The sequence below is a fragment of the Oreochromis niloticus genome, linkage group LG13, assembly GCF_001858045.2.
Source record: "Oreochromis niloticus isolate F11D_XX linkage group LG13, O_niloticus_UMD_NMBU, whole genome shotgun sequence".
In the NCBI taxonomy this organism is placed as follows: Eukaryota; Metazoa; Chordata; class Actinopteri; order Cichliformes; family Cichlidae; genus Oreochromis; species Oreochromis niloticus.
The window spans coordinates 5,589,827-5,600,521 of NC_031978.2; the positions used below are offsets into that span (position 1 = coordinate 5,589,827).

Genomic DNA, 10,695 nt, shown 5'->3' on the forward strand with positions numbered 1-10,695 from the left:
CTCTCAGTCATACCCAGAGGGCCGCTCGTGCCGGTAAGGTGTCAGTTTACTGCTCATGAAGTCATTCTAGAAAGACAGTCAGCTGATGGCAGCCCAGGCCTTGCTTTACCTCTGGATCAAAGATCAATTAAGAGCAGAGACATGACTGGATTTGTCTTCAAACAGTGTGTCTGTATGCTGCCTGGAGACAGAAGGCTGAGTAAATTTTGTGTTTGAACTCTTAGGTTGTAAACTCATTACATTATTTAAGGATCTAGTTCATGGAAAATCTAATTAGAAGAGCCATTTTCTTTGCCCGCCTTACACCTCTCCATAAACTATGTTGGTTTTGAAAGAGAAGCTGGGACACCCAGGACAGGTTGATGAGGATTTGGAGACACCTGCTGGTGTATCATAAAATGCCTTTTATGATACTTCATTGTTCATTGTTGAAAGATAGAGGGGCATAATGTTCTGAACCTCAGATGGAAATAAGGTAAGGCAGAAAAGACCAAGCCTCTGAGAGGCTGATAGGTTCAATTTAATGTCACAATAAACTTACACATCTTTAAAAAACAAATAAATGAAAAGCACAAAAGTGATAAAAAGACACTAATTCATCATCAATTCAGGACAGTCATGCTGATAAAAAAAACTCATTGTAAGGGAGCAGTGATGTGTGAGGGGCAGAGTAGGCAAAGGACTAACAGGGACATGTGTACTGTTCAAAAAGTGTTTTTTATTTTATCCACAAATATGAAAAACAATCATATCAAAAAACAAAGAAAATAAGTTGTTCTAAGAAATAAGTGGGCTCCTAAAGGAGCTAGCAAAACCCCCCAAAACAAACCACAATGCATAACAGACTGTAAAAGAAACAGCCTTAATAATAGAATAGTATGTAGCTAAATAAAATAGAATTCATCATCAATATACTTTGAGGTTGTATTATATTTTACAGGGCCCACCAGGGGAAGCACCAGAACTCACTTAAATTCTGTTTCCATGGCACCAACATAACGCCACTGCAGCCACCTCAAGGTTCTTTGTGTTGTAATGTAAAGATCCTGCAATGTTAGATAATGAGACAATCCTTTACGAGCAGCACTCGCCATGGTGGGAAGGAAAAACAATTTTTTATTAGGAAGAAACCTCTGGCAGAACCAGGCTTAGGGAGGGAGCAGCCATCTTCACAACTAGTTGGGGGCCGAGGGGGAAGAAAATACAAAAAATGAGACACAGATAGACAAGAACACAATGCAAACTGTGAGGCAGAGTGAATAACATGCAGTACTAGCACATAAAGACATGGGGAGTAGAGAAGAAGTGCGTAGTACATGATGGCAAGTCCTCCAGCAGCCTATCTAATCGGTGGTCAGAGTCACTTAATTCAGCTGTAACTATAAATTTTATCAAAAGGAAACCTAAGGAATCTGGTTCCACAGAAGAACTGAAGATTCTTGCTTTTGGAAACTCTAGGAAGCACGAAGTAAGCCCACAGTCTGAGAGCAATGTGCTCCATTGGAATAATATAGTACAGTGAGATGGTTAAGATAGATGAAATACAGGAATGGGGTCTAATACTGACGTCAGTAGGAGAGAAGCAGTCTTAAGTAATTTTTTTTTCTCTAGTTGTTATAAGTTTATTAGCAAGAAATTCAACAACAGTTTTTAAACTGGTCAATGAAAATACACCAACCGTTTAGCCTTTGAGCCATTCCAGATATACTCCACTGCTCTTTAGATGCTCTCCACTTTAAATGATTGGCTGGATTTTCTTCTAAACCATATTGAGACACGCCCCTCTTCTTCTGTTTGTAGTTTCACTTCATATTTAGTGTTGAGAAACATTCTTTTACAAGATATGTGCTGTTGTGCCTCTGCAAATATTTCTGTGCAACTTTTAGAGTAATTGAGACACCTTTCTATTCAGGTTAGCTGACAGTGTGACAACTTAGTACTACATCAGTGCATTTTGCCCATGGACTGTTTATAGAATATGGGCACAGCTTAAAAGTGAAGCCAGTTTGCAGTGCTGGTTAGACCAATCCTGGCGTTCACCAGTGCTGCCCCTGAGCCTTTTCAAAGTCCCGTGTCACCTCATTCTCAAGGTATCACGTTCACAAAACTTGCATATCAATGCTTCCTGCGACAATAGCCTTTTAAGGCTGAGGGACAAAAATGACGGTTCACTATTCTTCTTATGACCAGCAGGGTGTGACTCATGATTGTAAAATGAAGTCCTCTTGTGGCAAAGTCCATGGTCTCCTTGGCTCTATGACCTCAGTAAACATTTTGCTCTGTTGCCAGTTCATATCTCATTTAATCATTTTGTTAATTTTAAGAATTTCAGCCCCTGTTATAGTCAAAAGGAATCTTTAATATGTAGTCTATCTGTCATGACCTATGAGAGTATAAGATTGCAACAAGATAGAAGTTGAGGGAACTGTAGGATGAAGGTGGCCTGAATTAGAGTTTTAAGATTTTACATATTTGTGAAGTCTTTTAGGTTTTTTTTTTTCAATTATGCACTCTAGACTCCTTATCAGTTGCTCCTTTTGCAATGCTCTGTTATATGGTTATATATTATATGGCAAAAGATTAAAAGTACAAATAAACTGCTGTTTTAAAAAGAGGATCAGATCTGACAAATGTGATTTTTCAAATCTCTGAATTCTCATCTATATTTAGATTATCGGATCAAAAGACCAACATATATGTTCTAATAAAGTTCTAAGAAAGATGAAATACAGTTTCAATAACCTGTCAAGGCTTTCATTCCAAATTTGCTCCAAGACTCGTTTCAGGTGCTCTCAAATGGAAACCCTGACATAACCAACTGGTTTTGTTTCATTTTGTCTTTAAATCCATATTAAGACTCCAACCCTCTTCCTATGCTTGAAGTTTCACATCAATCAGCATTTCATTTCACAGTCTGATGCATTCTTCTCAAGTCTGGATTCAAAACACCAAGATGGTGACGGGAATCCACTAAGCTCAACGATTCAAATTAGGACTTTAGTGACCAAAGGTTAGTCACTTAGCCCGTCGTTGTCCTAGCACTTTACATCTACAGTGAAACATGGAAATGAGTGGTTCAGACTCCTCTTTATTTAATTCAAATCACTATTTTGTTTTGTTTTTACAATATTCAAATGTCTTTCTTCCACTTATAGTATCCATGTGTTCTGAGGGTGTAATAAACACGTCAAGGAAACACACGAATCACTCATGTCAAGAAAATATAAGTTTGTTTCAGCTGCAGTTTCTGACAATTTACAATTCATCATGTACTACAACAGGACAGACTACCAATGGGTGCACTAAGCCTTACTCCTAATAATCAGAAACAGTGATAGCATTGACATGACAGATGGCAGTGACCTGGTTTAAATAATAGTCCTGCATTATTAAAATGTTTGTTTTGGTGGTACAGTCTAAAAATTAAAACTGACATTTACTTAAAATTTTTGATGCAATATTTTTATACTCAAAAATATTGAGAAGATTGGAAAGCAGTCAAATCTCTTAAATATACTAGTTACTAAAGCTTAAACAAATTAATTTGAAATGAATAACTGTAATTGGCACAGTAACATAAAAAATAAGTAAATATAACTGAAAAAATTGAGTAGATAAGACTGAAATGCTTGGTAGATGTAACTGAAAACAAGATGGTCATTTAATATAAACATTTTTATATCCATTTACTTAACTGAACTTAATCAAAATTGGAATAAAATTAAATATGAATTTTATTGTATTTCTTTCTTTTCTTTTCTTTTTTGCCTGTCCCATTTGGTTCTTTAGCCATCAGAATTGTTGTCTGAAGACCAACAAGGATACCCAATGGATTTACTTTGCCAAATGGATCATATTGGTCCATTTGATCGACCTTTGTTGTTATTATTTATTTTATTTTATTTTCAGTTGTTACAGACAGGACAGACATGACTGAGGGATAAGAAAGGGAGAAAGAAAGTTGAAGGAAAAGAAAAACAGAAGGGAAGAGGGACAGTGAGAAAGGGCACTTAAAATCTCCTGGATCACCTGTTGAGAGAAAAAGAAGAGAAAACAAGCAAAAAAACCAGAGCAACATACTAAACACAACACCATCGCATTAATCCAGCTAAGTGTAAACAGCAGTAAATACTAAATATTGAATGTTGTGGTGCAGCAAGCAGGACCGACAGCGCACAATGTGCTTGGAAATAGCAGCCAATAAAGGTGTAGCCTATGTCTATGAACAGTGAACACCCGTGTGCACACCCGTGTGGATCAGCGCGCCTGTATTCAAAAGGTTTCCCCATGTAACGATCTGCTAGAGGATGTAGCAGATCGTTACATGATGTAGAGAGACATCCAGAGGCCCCAGAGTGTGAGAGCCCAAGGAGGACCACCGGAGGGGCATCCGTGCCACCCTCCTGGGAAGAGCCGAGGAGAGCCCCAGATGAGGGGTCACCCAGTAGCCACGGAGCAGAAGCCAGAGGGGCTGCACTGGCGTGCCCGCCGGCTCTGCCGGCAGCCAGCTGTGCCAGAGTGAACCGAGCCGCAGGCCCATGAATTTTATTGTATTTCACTGGTAGTTCTAAGTGTGTGTTTCATAATACATGTATGAAAAATGACCACGTGTTCTGTCCTCACTAGATGTGGGCTTGACTTATATTATCCTGTTTGACAGACAGTGAACAGAATGAGAAGAAAATGCTTTCTACTCAGATTCTTCTTTACTTTGATTTGCATCTCCAGTTTACAATGCCATGTTACTTTGAGTTTCATATACATGGTACCTTTTATCCATTTTCTTTGTCTCTCCTTTCTCTTTTTCTTTTTGTAAAACTAAATAAGCACAAAGCAGATAATTATCTTCTCAATCAGTGAACACACATAATGTACTAATTAAGACTTAGTTTTAATGACAACCAGCAACAACATAAATCTTAATGTTGCCTAATTTAAACATAAACATCACCTTCAGTAAACTAGCATTATTGCTCATAGCAAGTTTGCAAACACATGCTAATATATAGTTGCTAGCACACAAACAGCTATACAAATGAGTAATAGGCACACAGCTGAAACAGTTACTCAGTATACTCACATTACACATGCATCACAATTTAAATAGGTAAGATTATGATAGGTAACGGGAACTTACAGGCATGCGTGGGCAAAAGTTTCACCTCCACTGCACACTTGAAGCAAACTAGCTGGGCATAACAAACTTCCCAAGTACCAACTGAGGCCACAAGAGGGTGCCAAATCATACGAAACAAAAGCATATTATTCAAGCTATGACAACACGCAATAACTCCAAACAACCAAGCACTTAAAGAAAAGAGCCATTTCCCTGTTAGCTCAAAGCCTTTCCTACTTGAAGTATAATGGCAAACAAGGAAAACAAACACAAATGCTCAGATTATAAAATAAAATTTAAAAAACAATGAAAAAGGCTCATGGTTTGTCTTGATGCATTCTCAATCATCCAGATAAGTAAATCTCCAAATGTTGATTCTGTTCATCTGGACGTAGCGTTGTCAGTGGGAGAAACGTTTCATCACTCATCCAAGTGACTTCTTCAGTCTCAGCTGACTGCAGGATCCCCCAGTCTTATAAGGGTACATTTGCATAATGACTGAAACCACCCCAAGGATCGGGTCCCCCAACACAAACAGAGTAACATAGCGTACACTGTTAAGTGCCAGGAGGATTGCCAGAATTTATACATTGGGGAAACCAAACAACCTCTGGCGAAGCGGATGGCACAACACAGAAGAGCAACCTCGTCGGGCCAGGACTCTGCAGTCTATTTACACCTACAGGCCAGTGGACACTCTGTCAATGATGAGGATGTACACATCCTGGACAGGGAGGAACGCTGGTTTGAGCGTGGATACCATCTCTGAATCGAGGAGGGGGCCTAAGGGTACATCTTTTGCCATCTTACAATGCTGTGATTGCAGCCATTCCCCAACTCTCTGTGAATGGTACTCATGGCCATTGATCAGTGTTCTTTGATCAGTGGTTGTTGAGAATTTGCATAATTATGATGAAGGAACTGACCTCCCAGCCCACTGTTCCTTCAGTGAGCTGGTTTCAGTCATTATGCAGATGAACAGAATCAACCTTTGGAGAGCTCGTGATTTGTACTCCATCCTGCAGTTAATTACACAAGAACTGTCATGATGCAAGAACAAGCTTAGAGCCTTCCTCAGGCTAATGACCTATATGAAAAACATCTTTCAGGTTATGGTTATTTTTTCGAACAATTCCCTTTGGTTTTTGACACATTTGAGATTTTGTTGGTTTTTTATAATGGAAATGTCATTACATCAAGGCAATGCATTAATTAAACCTTTTGATATCCATCTAAGAAGTCCAACTATGAAATGTAGTCATCTACAATACACAGAAGTGATATTTCAGCCTCTGAACCTTGCCTGAAACGTTTGAAGGGTCCAGCTCCAGGAACCCTTTTTGAAATACCTCAAAGCAATATTTGAGATTTTTGGGGTACTTCAGATCCAAAGTATAAGCTAGTCCCCACAGATAGCAACAGGCTCTGCTGAGATCCCCAAGACTAGTATGACTGACCCATCTTGGTTCTCCAACAAGTAAATCTTCATCACCTCCTCAGCAAAAGCCTCTTCAACACAGACATAATCAGCATCCTCCTGTAGACATAACACAGAACTAGAGTAAGCGTACTTTTATGTCACATATTTTAAGACATGGACACAAAAAGGCTGTTTTCACATGAAATCTGAAGCTACAAATTTTAACACTGAGATCTGCAATTTTAGGTAACTTTAAGTTAGTTTTTCCACTGGATAAATGGTCTCTCAGTGTGAAAGAATATGGGGGGAGAAGTTGTTGTGGAATGGGTAGGGGGCTTTCAGCAGAGATACACACCATGATACAAAAAGTTATTTGATGTTTCCTTTATAGCTGGTGAAGGTTCTCAGTCATCCAGGTCATGGTAATCCTAGTAGGTTTGAGTGAAGGAAACTGGACTCAATTCAGAATTGACAAAGCTCCTCAGAGGAGAGGCGAAACATCTTCAAGGAAGTAAAGAAGTCTGGTTTTCTACCAGGAAATGTTAATGCTGCAGTGATGACATTTTTACATCTGTTATGTTTTTAAACATATCCACAACATTGATGTGCAAGTCTTAAGCAACATGGAGATTGGTAGTGCAATAACTCTTTGTCTTTTTCTCTATGATTCAATGTGTCTGACCCACTGATCTTTGGACTATTGTATTTGGGGGCTGGGTGGAGAATCTCAGCAAAAAAATTCCATTACTCATGCTTACATCCAACCCTTCAGTGTCTTGAAAACAGCAATAAATTAAACAAAAAACAAACAAACAAACAAACAAAAAAACCAGCACTACTTCCGGCAATCAAATTTTTATTTATTGCATATGGACCCATTACCCACAATATAAAACTTTAAAAATCCCTGAAAGTGACTTACAGCACCAACCTTGAAGTCTTTGATTAGGGCCTTTGCATCTTCTCCCAGATGGTCAATGAGACAACTAGGGATGGGTATCGTTTAGGTTTTATCCGATACCGGTGCCAAACCGGTACTTTTGAAACGGTGCCGGTGCTTAAACGGTGCTCAAACCGGTCCAAAAAAAATTGGTCCAAAAACCTCTCATGTTCAGCTTTTTTTTTTGTAAAAAGATAACAATGTTAGCCTTTTCTGCAGCTATAGGGCATATATGGTATCACTCTTGGCTGGAAGCAGTGCTTAAACAATGGAAAAAACACAAACTTTGTCCAAAAACCTCTCATGTTTAGCTGTTTTTTTTGTAAAAAGATAACGTTAGTGTTACCCAGTTCCTAAAATCATCACAAACAAAAGAGAAGAAAAAGTAAAACATTTAATGTTCATTGTTTCTGTTCTTTTACTGTGCCTGTTAATGAAAGTGAAACGAGATCAATACATTTGTTTAAACATAAAAGGGACACAGATTTATATATGATATGCTCTGGTCAAACAAGGGTTAAGTTTTCTCAGAAGGTTGATGAGCTCTGATGAGAGCCTATTGTTTTACTCCACTCCTCGCATGTCAGCCAATCGGTGAAGCTCTATGCAGCTCTTGTCCCTCCTTAGTGCCAGCTCCCAAGTTTGCAGTCTCTTGCTTCTCAGCCGAACAGAGCAGGCGGACTAAAACTTTGTTATCGGTAAGCTGGAGAAATTAACATCTAACGAGTTAAAAAATTACCATCTAAACTGATATTTTTCACAAAATATGGTTTTGCACTTGTTGTCGTAGAGGGCAGAGCGAAACCGGAAGGTTTACTGAGCTGTGGCTTCACGTAAACGCTGAGCATACACTCGACGGCGGTAAGCTAAATGTGGCTAATCAGACACGTGATGTGTGGAGTGTGGGTACAGTTGTTGGATGTCTCTGAAACGCACTGTTGTTATGCTAGTTATATCGTTAACTAAGTCATTTAACATGTGAAACGCTGTAAATGGTTAAAGCAGTTAAAAATAACTTTATGAGAGATAATTGTAAGCAGATTTTATGCTGCTTCCTGTTTAATTTTGATGTCAATCAGTTGTCTTACAATACTCAGTATTGAATACTTGGAGGTAATTTTTAGTGTATTTCCACTTGTACTAGTAGGCCTATGGTACAAGCAGGATTAAGCACGTCTATTTTTATACTCCTATTTGTGGACTGAGTCCTTGTGTTTACATGCTATTGAACCTGATTGTTTGCACTTTGTTCAATTTCTGATAAGCATTTGCATATTATTCCATTTCTTAAAAGGGGTAATATACTTATTTATTTGTGATTAGATATATATGTACAGTGAGTTTATTCTGATGAATGTAATTAATGTTTTACAATGAAAGTGAATTATATGGTGACAGGTTACAGCTGTGAATTTTGGATATTGATACTTTGAAACTTGATATTTTAATGTTGTACAACATGATTGAACTGATGATGATTGAATTGATGATAGCTGATCTGAATAGTGGTTACTGCACTGTGACACTACTTTAGTTTAATTTGTGAGAGTTATTCCTAAATTGTTCGTGACATATATTTGACCATTGTTTATAGGTCAGGTTTTTTATATGGGACGAATCCAAGACCAGGTCAGCGATTCCAGAACCCAGAGTGTTCCAGTGTTCACTGGATGGCGAGCCAACCCAAGATCCTAGGAGACGATATACATACACACGCACACTCATTTGCACATTGATGGACTACAATCTTCTACTGTACAAGTAGTACGGTAGGATAGACAATCACACACACTCTTACCATTGGACGGACTCTATTGCAATACACCCGTTTGTCATGGGCCCCACCGGTACCATTCGGACTTAAAAAAGACTAATACTTTTACTTGTGCACAATTTTATTTTATTCTATTGTTTTGCTACTTTGGGGGAAATTTTTATACTGGAAGTTCTGTTAAAACCTGTTGAAATACTGTGTTGTTTACAAATTTCTTTTACAAGGCTTAAAATCACTAAAGTACTTTTAAGCCACGCAAATGTGTTTTGTCTGGTTTCTCTGCCATTCATATACCAGAGCTCTAAGAGTCGTTCTTTATCTTCTGATACTAGCCCAAATTACTCATTACCTTGGTAACTATCCATTGGTACTTTATATAAATCCAGGTAAGTGCTACATTAGCCTTTTCTGCAGCTATAGGGCATATATGGCATCACTCTTGGCTGGAAGCAGTGCTTAAACAATGGAAAAAACACAAACTTTGTCCAAAAACCTCTCATGTTTAACTGTTTCCCACTTTTTCTTTGGTCATTTTAGCCATTTTGGCCAGGGTGAAGGGAGTATCTGCCATCAAACAAGAAGACAGCCGCATGTAACTACGACGGTGTTTGCTAGTTCACCTTACATGCATTAATGTAATAATGTGGTTAGCGTACTCAACGTTAATTACACACGAACAACATGAAGCTACTCACGCAGAGGAGAACGGCTGCTGCTGCCATCATCATCCGTCATCATTTCTGCTACGCTGACAGGGCTAGGGGCCAGGACTCTCCTCTTTGGGTTTTCGGGGGATGTTGCTAAACCCGCAGTAGATGTGCACGGTGTGAGGTCTCGCTGCAAGCTATCAAACACGGCGCATTTCTCGGCTTAAAAAAAAACGCTATGCGTCGCCAGGTGTTTTATCACATTTGAGGTGTTACCTCCTTTGACAGTATCACAGTATCAGCTTAAAGCACTTGTTGCAGGCTGCTGAGTTTGCATCTTTTGCTGTGAAGTACAGCCAGACTTTTGATCGCTTCGCCTTGGGCATTTTTAATCTGTAGCTCTGCTCTAAAAGAACGTACGTACCTGGCCCCGCCTACTATCCTCGGAAACGTAAAATGATTGGCTAGAATTGGCTCAGGAAAAAAAAGTACCGAAATAAAGCACCGAAATGTGCGCTGCTTTTCGGTCTGGTTACTACCGTTTATGTCAGAACACCGGTACCCATCCCTAGAGACAACTGATGTTTTCTCAATGGGAAAACACAAATTCGTACCTTTTTAGTAAAATAGGCAAGACTGAACATTGAAACATCTTTTTGCTTTTCTGTAAAAAGTAGATTCCAAAATAGAAATATAAAAAATCTGGCACATTCCACAGAAGAACAAGAGTAAGCCACTATAGATTAACAAATACTAATGTTTAAATATCAAGATGTAAATGATTTAGGAGTAATTCCA

The 10,695-nt window shown here is 38.7% G+C and overlaps 1 long non-coding RNA gene across 1 annotated transcript; it reads left to right on the forward strand.

Moving 5' to 3' along the window:
- Nucleotides 1-8,131: 8,131 nt before the first annotated feature.
- On the forward strand, nucleotides 8,132-9,326 carry LOC109204755 (uncharacterized). The gene is made up of 3 exons (XR_002064244.2): nucleotides 8,132-8,174; nucleotides 8,267-8,337; nucleotides 9,071-9,326. It is a non-coding gene; the product is annotated as an uncharacterized LOC109204755 (long non-coding RNA).
- The last annotated feature ends 1,369 nt before the right edge of the window (nucleotides 9,327-10,695 follow it).